Source organism: Paroedura picta, chromosome 1 (assembly GCF_049243985.1).
Source record: "Paroedura picta isolate Pp20150507F chromosome 1, Ppicta_v3.0, whole genome shotgun sequence".
In the NCBI taxonomy this organism is placed as follows: Eukaryota; Metazoa; Chordata; class Lepidosauria; order Squamata; family Gekkonidae; genus Paroedura; species Paroedura picta.
Window position 1 is genome coordinate 13626851 of NC_135369.1, and position 17104 is coordinate 13643954.

Genomic DNA, 17104 nt, shown 5'->3' on the forward strand with positions numbered 1-17104 from the left:
AAGACTGCTTTTAATTTCTAAAGGTAAAGGTATCCCCTGTGCAAGCACCGGGTCATGTCTGACCCTTGGGGTGACGCCCTCTACCGTTTTAATGGCAGACTCAATACGGGGTGGTTTGCCAGTGCCTTCCCCAGTCATTACCATTTACCCCCCAGCAAGCTGGGTCCTCATTTTACCGACCTCGGAAGGATGGAAGGCTGAGTCGACCTTGAGCCGGCTGCTGGGATTGAACTCCCAGCCTCATGGGCAGAGCTTTCAGACGGCTGCCTTACCACTCTGTGCCACAAGAGGCTCATTTTTAATTATTAGGAACAGTGAAAGCCATGGGGACTGCTACTGGGGGCAATGACAGAGGACTCCCCAGAAGCCAAGCTGCGATCAGCGAGGTGCCTGAGGAGAAAGTGGGGGCCACCAGCACCACCTCCTCCAGCCTCTTATCCGCAAGGACAGCCACAGCACGGGAGAAGAGCCCTGACAGGGCTGGCCGGGGGAAAGGAGGAGGAGGCTGGACCGACTGACTGGAGAACAGCCATCTTCTCCAGGAGAACTGAGGATCGTGTCCAGATCACTGGAGGTGATGGTACCGCTTTACTCTGCTCTGGTTAGGCCTCACTTGGAGGACTACGTTCAGTTTGCGGCACCACAATTGGAGAAGGAGGTAGACAAGCTGGAGCGTGTCCAGAGGAGGGCAACAAAGATGGTGAGGGGTTTGGAGACCAAGACATGTGAGGAAAGGTTGGGGGAGCTTGGTCTGTTTAGCCTGGAGAGGAGACGACTGAGAGGGGATCTGATAACTATCTTCAAGTATTTAAAAGGCTGCCATGTAGACGATGGAGCAGAGTTGTTCTTCTCTCTTGCCCCGGAGGGACACACTAGAATGAATGGGATGAAATTAATTCAAAAGAAATTCCATCTAAACATCCGGAAGAAGTTCCTGACAGTCAGAGCGGTTTCTCAGTGGAACAGGCTTCCTCGGGAGGTGGTGGGTTCTCCATCTTTGGAGATTTTTAAACAGAGGCTGGAGAGCCATTTGATGGAGAGGCTGATTCTGTGGAGGTTCAAGGGGGTGGCAGGTGACAGTGGATGAGCGAGAGGGTTGTGAGTGTCCTGCATAGTGACATAGCCCATGTGCACTCCTTTCAAGGAGCTGCCGAATGCAGACCAGGTTCGCCCTTTCCTTTTCTCTTTGCGATAACCCTGTTGGGTGGGTTAGTCCGGGAGAGCGCAACTAGGCCAAGGACGCCCCACAAGTTTCGATACATAGGAGTGCATAGTGAGCGTCCTGCATAGTGCAGGGGGTTGGACTAGATGACCCAGGAGGTCCCTTCCAACTCTGTGATTCTATGATTCTATTCTAGGAACCTGTACCCAAATCTCCCATATCTTTATCCAATTGTTCAGCTCCCTTAAAAATAACTTCAGCTACTTACAAAGTCAAAGGGCCTGATGGTCAGTCCAAAAAATGTGAGATTTACACAGGGAGGGAGCCCCAGAGAAGAGGAGCTTGAAAACATGCTGACCCTCCCTTTCCCATAAACTTAATATACCGCTACCAGCTTGGAGTAGAGCAATGGACTCTAATCTGGAGAACCGGGCTTGATTCCCTGCTCCTCTACGGACTGCCAGTTGGGTGACCTTGGGCTAATCACAGTTCTTTTAGAGTGGTTCTCACTGAGCAGTTCTCTCTGGGCTCTCTCGGGCCATGTACCTCACGGGGTGCCTGTGATGGGGAGAGGAAGGGAAAGGTGTTTGTAAGCCGCTCTGGGGCTGCTCCGGGTAGTGAAAAGTGGGGCATATAAAACCATCTCTTCTTCTTCTACTCCGAAATGCACAAGCAGAGAACCAGTGAATGTTGATGCAATCGTTGTGGCGGCATAGATGTGCTGAACATGCATTGTTCGTTTCCTTGCTGCCACGTCAGATCTGTGCATTTGATTGAGACCAGGCACACCTTCCTCCACCCAGTAAAAAAAACCTCACAGCCCTTCTGAGCCCCAGTTCGCCAAACTGGTGAAAACATTAATGTTCTACGGCAGTGGTCCGCAACCTGTCCAAGGCTGTGGACCGGCGGTGATGGGGAGGGCGATCGTGCGGCCGCGCATGCCGTTTGTGGCCGCGCATGGCGGAAACGCACATGCGCGGACCTGCTGCACATGCACGTTGCGCATGCACAGACCTGCTTCCCTCTCCCCCCCCCCCAAAACGAAGCTTGTCAGGCCACAAGCTAATCAGCTGCTTTTGTGGCCAATTTGCTTGCGGCCTGGGAAGTTTCTTACTCCAGGGGGGGGCGGGGAGAGGGAGCCGGTGCCCGGGGCCGGGGCCTTTGCAGTTGGGGACCACCGTTCTACAGAACGTTTTCTAGCAATAGAAATACAAAGTGCTGTTCACTCCTTGCTAACGAACTGCCAGAGCTGTACTTGGTGTAGTGGTCAGAAGTGTGGACTTCTAATCTGGCAAGACGGATTTGATTCCCTGCTCTCCCATGTGCAGCCAGCTGGGTGACCTTGGGCTCACCACGGCACTGATAAAACTGTTCTGACCAAGCAGTAATCTCAGGGCTCTCTCAGTCTCACCCACCTCACAGGGTGTCTGCTGTGGGGAGAGGAAAGGGAAGGCGATTGGAAACCACTTTGAGACTCCTTCTGGTAGAGAAAAGCAGCATATAAGAACCAACTCTTCTTCTTCTTCAGTAATCTCAGGGCTCTCTCAGCCTCACCCGCCTCACAGGGTGTCTGTTGTGGGGAGAGGAAAGGGAAGGCCATTGTAACCCGCTTTGAGACTCCTTCCGGTAGAGAAAAGCGGCATATAAGAACCAACTCTTTTTCTTCTGCAGTAATCTCAGGGTTCTCTCACCCCCACCTCCCTCACAGGGTGTCTGTTGTGGGGAGAGGAATGGAAGGCAATTGTAAGCCGCTTTGAGACTCCTTCGGGTAGAGAAATGTGACATCTAACCAACTCTTCTTCTTCTGCAGTAATCTCAGCCTCCCCTCCCTCACAGGGTGTCTGTTGTGGGGAGAGGAAGGGAAGGTGAATGGAAGCCACTTGGAGACTCCTTCAGGTACAGAGAAGAGGCATATAAGAACCAACTCTTCTTCTACTACTTGAAAGCCACCCCGAACCCCAAGACAGGACCAAGAGATTACCTGGAGTGCTAAAAGAACCTGAGTACATGCTCCACATTTGCCAAATAAATCTATTTTCTAATTACTTTCCTTGCTTGCAGATTCAGAGTGGCACACCTGCCTTGCCCGGAAGTGCATGACTATGATGTACATCTGCACACCTGGTGGAGTCCTGCACGCCTGGAAACACCTCTCCCCAACCCAGCAACGGAAACGATACCTGCAAAAGCCTTGAGCTAAAGACCGGATAAGAGTTCTCTCTTCTATCGCCTCGCTGCTTTGACAAAAAGGAAACCGAAATGCTCCTACAAAAATAACAACAACCCTTGTTATAATTGGGCTGGATCCACAGCTCACTTCCGCCGGCGGAAGGCCATTTCCACTGACAGAGGATATCGCACAGTTCCTCCTTTCCAATGCAGTCGTACCTGTGATATTCTGAGTGGGGGGGTTGATCTCGGGGGGGGGGGGATCTTGCGGGGAGGAAAAGTTCCATCCTGCATTCAAATCCAGTCAACCAAATTATCCATTTGCATCTTTGTTCTATCCTAGATGTAAAGATGAGGCTTGGAGGTGTTGGTTTGCCAGAAAATAGATTTTGGATCCAGCAAGCTTCAGGCTGAAGCCTAGACTTGCTCATCATCCTTCCACCTGCTGCTCCTGAGGAGCTCTTTGGCCTTTAGGCCATTCCTGAACCACATTTTGCCTAATGAATGGGGGAAATTAGCTTAAGGCAGCCTTTCTCAACTTTTTTACCACTGAGAAATCCCTGAAACATTCGAGAAACCCAAGAAGAAGAAGAAGAAGAAGAGGAAGAGGAAAAGGAAGAGGAAGAAGAAGAAGAGGAAGAGGAGGAACAAGAGGAAGAGGAAGAAGAGGAAGAGGAAGAGGAAGAAGAAGAAGAAGAAGAAGAAGAAGAAGAAGAAAAAAAAGAAGAGAAGAAGAAGAAGAGGAAGAGGAAGAGGAAAAGGAAGAGGAGGAACAAGAGGAAGAGGAAGAAGAGGAAGAGGAGGAAGAAGAAGAAGAAGAGGAAGTAGAGGAAGAAGAGGAAGAGGAAGAAGAGGAGGAGGAGGAAGAAGAGGAAGAGGAGGAAGAGGAGGAGGAGGAAGAAGAAGAAGAGGAAGAAGAGGAAGAAGAAGAAGAGAAAGAAGAAGAAGAGGAAGAAGAGGAAGAAGAGGAAGAGGAAGAAGAGGAGGAGGAGGAGGAGGAAGAGGAAGAAGAGGAAGAGGAAGAGGAAGAAGAAGGTCACCCATCTGGCTGCATGTGGGGGAATGCAGAATCGAACCCAACATCAAATCACAGAATCATAGAACGATATTTGAGATGATATATTAGGAAGGGTGCTAATGATTACACCAGCTATAAACTGCCCTTCAGCAAGAGAAGGAGCCTGACTTTTAACACACTGAGAACTAGCATTTCTGTCCGATGTCTATCTAGCCTCTGCTTAAGAACGGTATGAACAGCTGTCCGGAATAGTCAATCCTTGAGAACAATGGGAATTAATTTTATTTGATGCACTGTCAGATATCGCCAAGGTGTTCCGCAACCAGATGTTGGCGATGAATCATACGATTAATGGTAAAGACATCTGGCACGGGATTTTTCTGAAGGAATTGAGACACCTGGAGCAACACCCAGTCACCGATGTTGCTTGCACAAGCAAGTAAAGAGGCAAGCAGTAGTGCCTTGCCAAACAGGCACAACCCTTTATGAAACACTTCTTTACACAGCCAGTGACTAAGATGTGGGATCCTCCAGCTCATCTTGAACTTAACTAGTTTTCAGCACAGCCAGCTTGATATAGTGGTTAGGAGTGTGGATTTCTAATCTGGCGAGCCGGGTTTGATTCCCTGCTCCCCCACATGCAGCCAGCTGGGTGACCTTGGGCTCCCCACGGCACTGAGAAAGCTGTTCTGACCGGGCAGTGATATCAGGGATCTCTCTCAGCCTCACCCATCCCACAGAGTGTCTGTTGTGGGGAGAGGAGAGGGAAGGTGAATGTAAGCCGCTTTGAGACTCCTTCGGGTAGAGAAAAGCGGCATATAAGAACCAACTCTTCTTCTTCTTCAGATTGCAAAAATAAAGTTGGACTCCATTTGAGCGGCTGCAGAAATCTATCATGGGTGCATAATTGTTTCATCAGTCCCGTAGGGCCTTCAAGAGAGAGCTGTACGGCCAGGCTTGGTGCTCAGCAGAATACAGACACAACAGTCACGCCCCAGAAAAACCAACAGGAAATTTTATTTATTTTTATTTATTATATTTATATACCGCCCTCCCCGGAGGCTGACCGAATGCTGACCTTACTACCAGAAATTGAGGGAAAATCCACTCTGAAAACCCTAGATACCTTTGCCTGTTTCATTAGTTTGGGGGGGGGGGGGGATCAGAGGATTTTTTAATAGTTTGAACGGATTGCTTTTTAAGGATATCCTCATGCTCCCTGAGCTGTCCTGGAAGGGGGAGGGTATAAAAATAAAGACTTATTATAAAATTTCAGAGTTAATAGAACTCAAAGGATGACTGCATTCATGGGTCACGTGATGCAGGGTGTCTACACTACCCGTGCCACAGTCACGTACTCAATGGGGGTATGGGATCTTAGGATACCTCCCTTTCAAAACTCTAGAATGGGGATTCCCATCCAGGGGTCCGTGGGAGCTCCGAAGGGGGTCCACAAGAGCTCTGAAGGGGCATGGTATGGTGGGGTCCGGACTGTCTTCTCAGCTCCTACTCTACTTTCTGGCCTACGTTGAGGCAGAGCCACCATAGTAGGAAAGGTGGTAGGAGAGAGGAGGAGGAGGAGGAGAAGAAGAAGGAAGAGGAGGAGTAGGTTCTTATATGCCGCTTTTCTCTACCCGAAGGAGGCTCAAAGTGGCTTCCAGTCGCCTTCCCTTTCCTCTCCCCACAACAGACACCCTGTGAGGGAGGTGACCCTGAGAGAGATCCTGAGATTACTGAAGAAGAACAGCTGTTCCTTATATGCCACTTTTCTCTCCTGAAGGAGTCTCAAAGCGGCTGACATTCGCCTTCCCTTTCCTCTCCCCACAACAGACACCCTGTGAGGTGGGTGAGGCTGAGAGAGCCCTGATATCACTGCTCGGTCAGAACAGCTTTATCAGTGCTGTGACTAGCCCAAGGTCACCCAGCATGTGGGGGAGCGGGGAATCTAACCCAGCTCACCAGAGTAGAAGTCTGGACTCCTCCTAACCACTACACCAAGGTGGCTGTGCTGAAAACTAGTTAAGTTTAAGAAGCAATGTGAGGTGGAGGATCCCACATCTTAGTCACTGGCTGTCCGCACTCCTAACCACTACACCAAGGCGAAAGCTAATTATGGTAAATTAGTAAAGTGTCACAATATCCATATTCAGCCCTATGGTGCCATAGGATAATTCTTTGCTAAAACAGACCGTCAGTCCCCTTGAGTTCAGTTGTGGTTCACAAAAACATTGGAGGATTAATTAGTAATTAAAGGTAAAGGTAAAGGTATCCCCTGTGCAAGCACCGAGTCATGTGTGACTCTTGGGGTGACGCCCTCCAGCGTTTTCATGGCAGACTCAATACGGGGTGGTTTGCCAGTGCCTTCCCCAGTCATCACCGTTTACCCCCCAGCAAGCTGGGTACTCATTTTACCGACCTTGGAAGGATGGAAGGCTGAGTCAACCTTGAGCCGGCTGCTGGGATTGAACTCCCAGCCTCATGGGCAAAGCTTTCAGACGGATGCCTTACCACTCTGCGCCACAAGAGGCTCATTGCGCCACAAGAGGCTCATTAGTAATTAAAAATTAGTAATTAATGGTCAACAATTAGTAGTAATTAATGGCCGACACTTTCCCAGTTGTCCACCCAAGCCTGGAAGCATCCCTGCAAGAGACAAGCTTTGCTGGCAGCTATCATGTCCTGAGACCAGAGAGTTAAATTCAGAATTACATTACATATGACTAACATCGCATTACAGTCACGTGGTCCCAAATAAAATAAATTAAAAACATACTGAACCAGACAGTTGGTCCATCAGAGTCAGAACTGCCTTCTTCAGCTGGCGAGTCCTTCGCATCACCTCCTACTTCATTGTTTAAACTAATATTGTTGTTGCCACCATATGTGGATGACCCCCAGCTCTTCCTCCTGATGGATGGCCGCCCTGACTCTCCCCCAGAAACATCAGCCAGCTGCCCAGAAACAGTGACGGGACGGCTCAAGCAGAGTCGTCTGAAGCTCAACCCTTCAAAAACGGAGGTCCTGAGGCTGGGTAGGAAGGGCCCAAGCGAGGAAGCATGCTCAACCACCCTGGATGCAGTGCAGCTATCAGAGGCCTAATCCGCCAGGAACCTGGGAGTGAGTCTTGAGGCCTTCCTCTCAATGGAAGCTCAGGCTGGCCTTCTACCACCTTCGCCAAGCCAAACTACTTGCGCCCTACTTGGGCCCAGAACACCTGGCCACAGTGATCCACGCAACAATCACCTCTAGGCTGGACTTCTGCAACTCGCTCTACGCAGACCTGCCCTTGACTTTGATCTGGAAACTGCAAGTAGTCCAGAACGCAGCCGCCAGGGTCCTCACAGCAACACCTCGGAGGTCCCACATCCAACCCCTCCTCCAGGAGCTGCGCTGGCTTCTGGTTGAATTCCGGATCAGACTTAAGGTTCTGGTTATCACCTTCAAGGCCACACGCGGTCTGGGCCCAGTATACCTGAGGAATTGGCTCTCTGCTTGCACCCCCCCCCCCCAAAAGAGCCTTGCGCTCTACCACCTCCAACCTCCTGGTGGTCCTTGGCCCCAAGGAAGCCCGCTTGACCTCAACCAGGGCCAGAGCTTTCTCCATCCTGGCCCCCACCTGGTGGAATGAACTCCCAGAGGAGATCAGGGCCCTGACAGAACCTGAACGGTTCCACAGGGCCTGCAAAAGGGCCTCCACCAGGCATTTGGTTGAGGTCGACCTGAACTATCACTTCCCAAGAACCTTCCCCCTGAGCCTCCCTCCTATGGCACCCACTACAATTCCACCTAACCCACTGGGCTATCAGGATGCATTCATTTAATGTTCTCCATAGTTTTCTACTGTTCTCTGTTGCTTGTTGTTACCGGTTTATTATGGTAAAACTAAGTTGCCCTGCATTGTTTCTGTTTTATGTGAACCGCCCTGAGCCTTAGGGAAAGGCGGTCTATAAAAAAAAATTAAAAATAATAACTACTACTATTATTAATAATAATAAACCGGAGGTGCCGGGGGTTGAACCTGGAACCATCTGCACGCCCAGCAGATACTCTGCCACTGAGCCTGACAACACGTCAGCAACAACGTGGCGTGTCAGTTCTCACCCAAGACGACTTCAGGTTTGCTGAGACCTTCTGTCTCCGCAGTCTGCCAACGTTTCCAGGGCGGATCCAGAGCAGTGTTTTTGGCACTCCGCCCCACTGGCACCTCGCCTTTACCTGAGATTCACCTATGACATTTTCATCGTCTGGGCCCGTGGCAGAGAAATCTTCGAGAGATTTCATCAGGCTTTCAACAACGTCCACCCCCTCCGTGAATCTACCCACGAACGACTCTACACAAGAAATTAACTTTCTGGACACTACAGTATGGACACAGGAAGGACATGTAAGTGCCACATAATACTGGAAACGGACAGATCAGCAAACAAATCTGTAAACAAGATCAGCAAACAAGTCTCCAGCTCCCACCCCGGCCATGTCAAACGATCCAACCTTACGCTATAGTCATATCGGCTTGAACCAGAGATATTCAGAAGAGAGAACTGTTTTATACCCCGCTTTTCACTACCCAAAGGCGTCCCATAGCAGCAGCAGTAGAAAGAGAAGGAGGAGTTAGTTCTTTTATGCCGCTTTTCTCTACCCGAAGGACTCTCAAAGCGGCTTACATTTGTCTTTCCTTTCCTCTCCCCACAACAAACACCCTGTGAGGGAGGCGAGGCTGAGAGAGCCCTGAGATTACTGAAGAAGAAGAGTTGGTTCTTATATGCCGCTTTTCTCTACCCGAAGGAGTCTCAAAGCGGCTTACAGTCGCCTTACCATTCCTCTCCCCACAACAGACACCCTGTGAGGTGGGTGAGGCTGAGAGAGCTCTGATATCACTGCTCCATCAGAACAGCTTTATCGGGACTGTGGAGAGCCCAAGGCCACCCAGCTGGCTGCATGTGGGGGAGTGCAGAATCGAACCCGGCTCGCCAGCTTAGAAGTCCACACTCCTAACCACTACGCCAAGCTGGCTTGGTGGTTTTAAGTCTATGCTCCTAACCACTACAAACACCTTTCCCTGCCTCTCCCTACAACAGAATCCACCACCCTTTAATGACAACGTCCAACCAGCTCTCGCTTGAAGGCATTCTTGCACACACAATATCTCCCTGATATGGTGAGAAGCGTGTTTGAATAGAACCCAGGGACAACTTGCTACCAGACAAGCCGAAGAACACGACAACAGAACATCACTGGGGCTCTCCTACAGCTCACAACTCAAGCCAGTTCAGTGCATTACTAACAACTTACAGCCCATGCTGGATAGTGACAGATCCTTCACACAAGAATGGAGGTGGATTGGGGGGGGGGGGGAGAAGACCTTTTCTGGCTTGCAGGCAGATCTGAGAAACCACAACATTCACAAAGCAGCAGAGAAACATCGCAACCGCCCAGGAGGACATTCAGGTGCCGACCTAAGAGGGGCAATTCTTTTCCAAAGTGATTTCAAAGGGAGAGTCGAAAGAGAGACAGCTGAATCGCAAACGATAATGACGCTCAAGACAATGCATCCTCCTGGACTGAATCCAGACCTAGGATTCCTGCCTCATTACCGATGCTGATTCCTTCATGCCAATGCTTGCGAAAGGGATCAGGAAGCAAAGGGACAATGCACAGTGTAATGAGATTATTATTTATCAGATGGTAGAGTTACACATTGATAGTCATATGAAATGGCCCAAGGTCACCCCGCTGGCTGCATGTGGAGGGGCGAGGAGTCGAATACAGAATACAGCCTGCTGCTCTTAACCACCACACCGAGCTGGCTCTAGGCTTTATCCAAAGAGACAGTAGACTCACAAAATCACCTCCCCTGCCACAGATTTTGGTAGTCTTTAAGGTGCTGCTGGCCTCTTGCTCTTTTTGGTTGTAACCGGCGTGGATGGAAAATGCAATAACAGCCTGCCTTCCGTCAGGAGGTTCTGGATTCCACTTCAACCACAAATCTAATTGAGGAAACTTCTTGGCCAAACTACGAAATTTCATACATCTCCACATAATGCACCTGCACAACCATGCACCATGCACATCTAAACACCTCAGCTCTGCAGCGAAATGGGGGTGGGAGGAGAGGGGGGGACTATTACCATCAGCCTCCCGATCGACGACTCTTCAGCCAGGCAAGGGATATGGCCAAAGTTGCAGACTGTGCCAGGGCAGAAGGAACCGCGTGTTTGAGGCCCGGGACCGCCTCGCTAATCGAGCCACAGTCCGGTCGCCCCTTTTTTAGGCAACCCCCCCCCCCCAGTTCTCGTGGGACCCCGAAAGAGTGCCAGTCCTCATCAGCGACTCTCCAGGGACTTTTTGCAGCGGGCAAAGCGGGTGGGGGCGGGGAAGCAGAGTCACAGAGCTCCTCCACCCGGATTCCCCCCCTCCCAAAAAAAAAGATGAAAAAGAAAAGCTGGTTTTTCACAGCCATCTCTTCCCTACCCGGTGGAGTCCCAAAGCGGCTTCCGAATCCCCTATCCCCTTCCTCTTTCTCCTCCCACATCAGACGCCCTGGGAAGTAAGGTGGGCCTGGGGGAGCCCCGAGAGAACCGCGCCGCGAGAACAGCTCTCCTAGAACCGCTCCTCGAGAACAGCTCCAGGAGAACTGGGGAAAATCTGCTGCCAAGGAGAACAGCAACGCGGTTCTCCGGATTAGAGGCTGCTGCTCTTGATGCCACCCGGGCGGCCCCTTCCCCACCGAGGCGTCCCCTACCCGGCGCGCTCCTTCCGCCGCCAACCGAGCCGGTCCGCTCGCCGACGCTGCACATTTCCTAGTGCCTAAGGAAGAGGATCACGTGATTCCGCCCCCCAAAAATCACGTGACGTGCTTCTCTGCCAGGGCGGGGAGTGCCAGGGCGGGGACGGGAGACCTCGGGGGGTGCCAAGTCCTGGTTGGGGGGAGATGCCTGGCAATGTGGGGGGGCGCCCAAGAAGGGGGCTCCCGTGGGCAAAGGGCTCCCGTGCGCGCCCTCCGAAACAGCTGCCACCTCCAGGGGAACTGCGCTCTGTCGCCCGGGAGACCCGTTGTAATTCCGGGAGATCTCCACCCGGGGGCTGGCAACCAGAGGCCGCAGGGGTCCAGTTTGCCTGCGCTCGCGGGTGTCGGAGGCAGTCTTCTGCGTTTCCTCTGAAGGAAACCGCCCCATATTCGATGAGGCATGCTCCCGGGCATGGGGTTGCAGGCTGTGCCGGGGTTTTCTCGCGAGTAAAGGCGAGCAGTGCTCTGTTCTTGCCCAGGGCTGAGAGCCAGTTTGGTGTGTTGGTTAGGAGTGCGGACTTGTACTCTGGCATGCCGGGTTCGATTCTGCGCTCCCCCACATGCAACCAGCTGGGTAACCTTGGGCTCAACACAGCACTGATAAAACTGTTCTGACCAGGCAGTGATATCAGGGCTCTCTCAGCCTCACCCACCCCACAGGGTGTCTGTTGTGGGGAGAGGAATGGGAGGGCAACTGTAAGCCTCTTCTTCTTCTTCTTCTTCTTCTTCTTCTTCTTCTCTGTAGGTAACTCAGCCACAACTTCCTTGTGATAAAGGAAGCTAATTCTTATGGGTGGGATCAGGAGGACGGTCTGACCCTGATCATGGTGGGTTGATTTCCTTGGAAAGCGGCGTTGAAGAATTATGAGTCTGGCGAAGAGTACTTGGATTCGAAAGCTCATGCCTTGAATAAATCTTTGTTGGTCTTACTACTGGACTCTGATTTTTTCGTGCGACCACGCAGTTGGTGATGTCTGAGTAATCGTCCACCTGCAGTCTGCGCTCTATGTAAGACCACGGTGACTTCCACTCTAATCCACAGTGAACCGTTTCCACGGTTCTTCTGAGCCTCTAGACCAGGGGTAGTCAAACTGCGGCCCTCCAGATGTCCATGGACTACAATTCCCAGGAGCCCCTGCCAGCATTCGCTGGCAGGGGCTCCTGGGAATTGTAGTCCATGGACATCTGGAGGGCCGCAGTTTGACTACCCCTGCTCTAGACCAGTGGTTCTCAACCTTCCCAATGCCGCAACCCTTTAATACAGGGTTTGTTGTGGTGACCCCAACCATAAAATTATTCAGGTGTTCTTTCACTGACCAATGGCATGCAGACCCATGATTGTATATAAATTGGTTTTTTTCCAGGGTTTCTCAATTCAGCGCTGCCTCTCGCCCCACCATGCCGATCTCGCGCTTTTCTGCTGCTCCAGACAGACAAATGCTCTGTCTCGATCTACCCTGCAAGACTGTTGTGTGGATGGTGCCCTCCCCAGCCAAGCTGCTTGCCCTGACGTGACCCCCGTGAAAGGTTCGTTCGACCCCCAAGTTGAGATCCACTGCTCTAGTGGTTCCCGGGGGAAGAGAAGCTACACAGATTCCTAGATGTCAAAGCAGCTCCTGTTCTTTTCAAGTGACAGGAAAGATCAGGGCAGACATGATCTAGGCTTGCTCTGAGAAGACATCCCATAAACATCTCAGCTGGGTTGGACCCAGCTCGAGGACAGGGTGTAACTCACTGTGCCAACAAGAATCTTGCCAATCTGGTTGCCAAGCCTCCAGAAATTATCCTTTTCAGCACATCTTCTGTAGATTGTACCATTCGCTCTGCTTGCCTAGGGTCTGTGTGGTGCCACCGTGATAACCCCAGTGAGATTTTTATTAGCAAAGCTTTGGAAAACTGCAGAGGTGAAAGGAGCCCTATAGTCAGGTTCCCCGCCGACTTCTCAAATAAACAGACAACATGTTCAGCGAAAGTGATTTGTTGAAAGCAAGCAGGATGCTTTGGGCTGATCCTGCGTTGAGCAGGGGGTTGGACTAGATGGCCTGTATGGCCCCTTCCAACTCTATGATTCTAAACTAAGCTCACAATATTTTTTCTAAGAAGAAGAAGAGTTGGTTCTTATATGCCACTTTTCTCTACCTGAAGGAGTCTCAAAGTGGCTTACAATCCCCTTCCCTTTCCTTTCCCCACAACAGACCCCCTGTGAGGTGGGTGAGGCTGAGAGAGCCCCGATATTCCTGAAGAAGAAGAGTTGGTTCTTCTATGACACTTTTCTCTACCCGAAGGAGTCTCAAAGCGGCTTCCCATCGCTTTCCCTTTCCTCTCCTCACAACAGGCATCCTGTGAGGGAGGTAAGCCTTAGAGAACCCTGATATTCCTGAAGAAGAAGAGTTGGTTCTTATATGCCGCTTTTCTCTACCTGAAGGCGTCTCAAAGCGGCTTCCATTTGCCTTCTCTTTCCTCTCCCCACGGCTACCCTTCTGAATCTATCCCACCACAACAGACATCCTGTGAGATAGGTGGGGCTGAGAGAGCTCTGAGAGAACTACTCTGTGATAACATCTCTAACAAAGACTAGCCTAAGATCACCCAGCTGGCTGCATGAGGAGGAGCAGGGAATCACACCCGGTTCTCCAGATTAGAGTTTGCCACTCCATGCTTGTTCTCAGGATGGAAACGGCACAAATACTTCACCCATTTTCTCTGTGGGACAACACTTCCATGCCCAGTTGAGACCAAGTGCCAAGATGGGACCTGTTGTTGACATTCTAGCAATCTATGAAGTCTGAAGAGGAGATCCAGGCATGAATTCCAGCATGGTAGAGGAATGGCCCAGTCAGGTATCTGCAGAGGTAGACACTTTAAGGCATCCGTGCTTGTCATTTCTTTCCTGGAATGATAAATGTTTATAAACATAAGCATTCAGCCTAGTGCTGCATACGAAGAGCCTAAATGGGAGGCAGCGTGGGCTGGTCTTTGGTCAGCCGTCCAATAAGTGGTTTGTGGTCAGTTTGGAGTTCGAAAGGATGATCACAGACTTAGATTCAAGCGGGTAGCCACGCTGGTCTGAAGCAGCAGAACAATTTTTTTAGTCTAGTGGCACCTTAATGAACTGCATTCTTCACAATCAAATGTCCTCTGTATTTTAATTTCTCTCTTATTTGTAATCATTATAGGTAACACTGTGTGTGAATGAGACCTTGGGGTACTTGTGGATTGTAAGCTAAACATGAGCAGGCAGTGTGATGCAGCGGTAAAAAAGGCGAATGCCATTTTGGGCTGTATCAACAGGGGCATCACATCAAAATCACAAGATGTCATAGTCCCATTGTATACGGCACTGGTCAGACCACACCTGGAGTACTGTGTGCAGTTCTGGAGGCCTCACTTCAAGAAGGACGTAGATAAAATTGAAAGGGTACAGAGGAGAGAGACGAAGATGATCTGGGGCCAAGGAACCAAGCCCTATGAAGATAGGTTGAGGGACTTGGGAATGTTCAGCCTGGAGAAAAGGAGGTTGAGAGGGGACATGATAGCCCTCTTTAAGTATTTGAAAGGTTGTCACTTGGACGAGGGCAGGATGCTGTTTCCGTTGGCTGCAGAGGAAAGGACACACAGTAATGGGTTTAAACTTCAAGTACAACGATATAGGCTAGATATCAGGAAAAAACATTTTCACAGTCAGAGTAGTTCAGCAGTGGAACAGGCTGCCTAAGGAGGTGGTGAGCTCCCCCTCACTGGCAGTCTTCAAGCAAAGGCTGGATACACACTTTTCTTGGATGCTTTAGGATGCTTAGGGCTGATCCTGCGTTGAGCAGGGGGTTGGACCAGATGGCCTGTATGGCCCCTTCCAACTCTATGATTCTATGATTCTAAATGCTCTCCTTCAGAGAAGATGCCCTAAGATGCTACCAGGCTGGGGAGGAGAGAAAGGGAGCAGGCAGGCAAGGTCTCACCTAACTGCTGTTAGCCATTGATGATATATTTGCTCATCATTATTCCCTTAATGTGGACGCCTTTATTGAACCCAGAATGTTTCCCATGCAATTCAATCTCATGTGACTACAAACCAATCCAAATTGCTGGATTTTTTTTTCCTATTTATCTCTGGAAATGGAATCATTTCCATCACCTTGTATGTTAATTTAGTCTTACACTTTGCCTAGCAGTATGAACGGATTCCTTCCACGTGCACACAAAAGCGCATCCCTTGAATAAAACTTTGCTGGTCTTAAAAGTGACCATATAGTTAGGAATTTCTTTTGTCCTGGTAGAATAGTCAATGCTTCTATCTGAGCCCAGTCCCTGGAGGCCTTTAGTGCATGTGAAACCCTCTCCTTTGGGCAAATAATGTCCCCCTCCCCCAGAAATCCTGCTGGCCGTCACACGGTCACCTGCCTGCCACTGACCAATTCAGAAATCAATGGAGAGAAGAACAATGCCAGTGCCACATGATCATTTCCTAGCGAAACCCCAGATGTGGTGTTAAGGCCTACCACAATTTTCTAGGGTCCATTCCGCACGACTTTAATATAGCACTAGTATTACATTTTGTTTTTGCCACTCAAACTACGTTCCGCATGACGTCATGAGCAATCTGCAACACTCCTGCAACACTAGCGCCAAAATCGCTTCGTTGGGGCGATTTCTGCGGAATCCAGAAAAGTGGATTCACCCTCAGAAAATCGCTACACTCTTGCCAACAACCTGCAACACTTGCGAAAAAGACCTGTGTGTTCTGAATGTAGCGGTTGCAACAAAGTCCCTCCCCCTGGCTCTCTCCTCCGAACTTCCGGCGAAGTGATCGCCATTTTTTCCCCCTCAGAGTGGGGAAAGCAACAAACCAGCGAGGCTTGATTCACCCAGTGAGACTTCTCCAGCTACAGTCCTTCCACAGAAGTGCTTTAGAGCAGTGGTCCCCAACCACTGCGAGGAATCAAGGCATATTCGTTGCAACGTGTGTATGTGTGTGTGTTTTTTTTTTACTGTGCTTAAATGGAAAGGGGCTTTTCGGGAGCATGATAACAACCGCCCATTGGCTGTTCCGTTTGATTGATGGCCAGGGGCGGGAACAAGCACAGAAAAAAATCGCTTCCTTTCTAGCGATTCCTGCGAGACCGGAAACCTGTGGGGAACGAATGAAACGCTACTTGATTCCACTACAAATGCAGCTATGTGGAATACTGAGATTCCACTATTTAAAATAGCGTTTCCGCTTTGTGAAACCAATTGGCAACATTGGTCCTTGTGCAGAATTGGCACTATAATATGGAAATCCCTCACTTCAAAAGCCACAAATTGGTTCTTTGGCTCCTGAAAAGTTAAATGACTTTTGAAAACATTGGTCCTTGTGCGGAATGGCCCTAGGAGTTCCATGAGATCTGGGGAAGTCCTAAAAGGCTGCGGTATGCTGGGGTGTCACTTCTGGGTTTTCATCTGAAAATGGCCTTTGTGGCACCAGAAGCATCCTTTCCCCAGGGTTCTGCTCCTGGTAGGCTAGCACCCCCTCTCCTCTCCTGCAGCTACATTGGAACATGCAGCTTAGGTAAAGGTGAAGGTATCCCCTGTGCAAGCACCGGGTCATGTCTGACCCTTGGGGTGACGCCCTCCAGCGTTTCCATGGCAGGCTCAATACGGGGTGGTTTGCCAGTGCCTTCCCCAGTCATTACCGTTTACCCCCCAGCAAGCTGGGTACTCATTTTACCGACCTCGGAAGGATGGAAGGCTGAGTCAACCTTGAGCCGGCTGCTGGGATCGAACTCCCAGCCTCATGGGCAGAGCTTTCATATTGCATGTCTGCTGCCTTGACCCTTTACAATTCCTACTGCAGTGCTCCATTCTGTAGGCCTTGATAAGACAGGCAGACTAGAACTCAAGGGCAGCCATTTTGGTTTGAAGAAGGACAGCTAGGTTTGAGTTCAGTCGTTCCTCACAGGACAAAAGATTTTTGAAGTTTAAGCTTTCAGGC

The 17104-nt window shown here is 50.3% G+C and overlaps 1 protein-coding gene across 3 annotated transcripts in view; it reads right to left on the bottom strand.

Moving 5' to 3' along the window:
* The window catches only part of LOC143830231 (lysosomal acid glucosylceramidase-like), a 38531-nt gene extending 27366 nt beyond the window's left edge, over positions 1-11165 (bottom strand). The window contains exon 1 of one of the 3 annotated variants that reach the window (XM_077322403.1): positions 11092-11165. The gene's annotated coding sequence lies outside the window, so the exon portion shown is untranslated. Of the gene's footprint in view, positions 1-10477; positions 10496-10820; positions 11058-11091 lie in introns of those variants that run through there. The other 2 variants (XM_077322414.1, XM_077322425.1) reach the window with 2 other exon arrangements.
* Positions 11166-17104: the final 5939 nt, after the last annotated feature.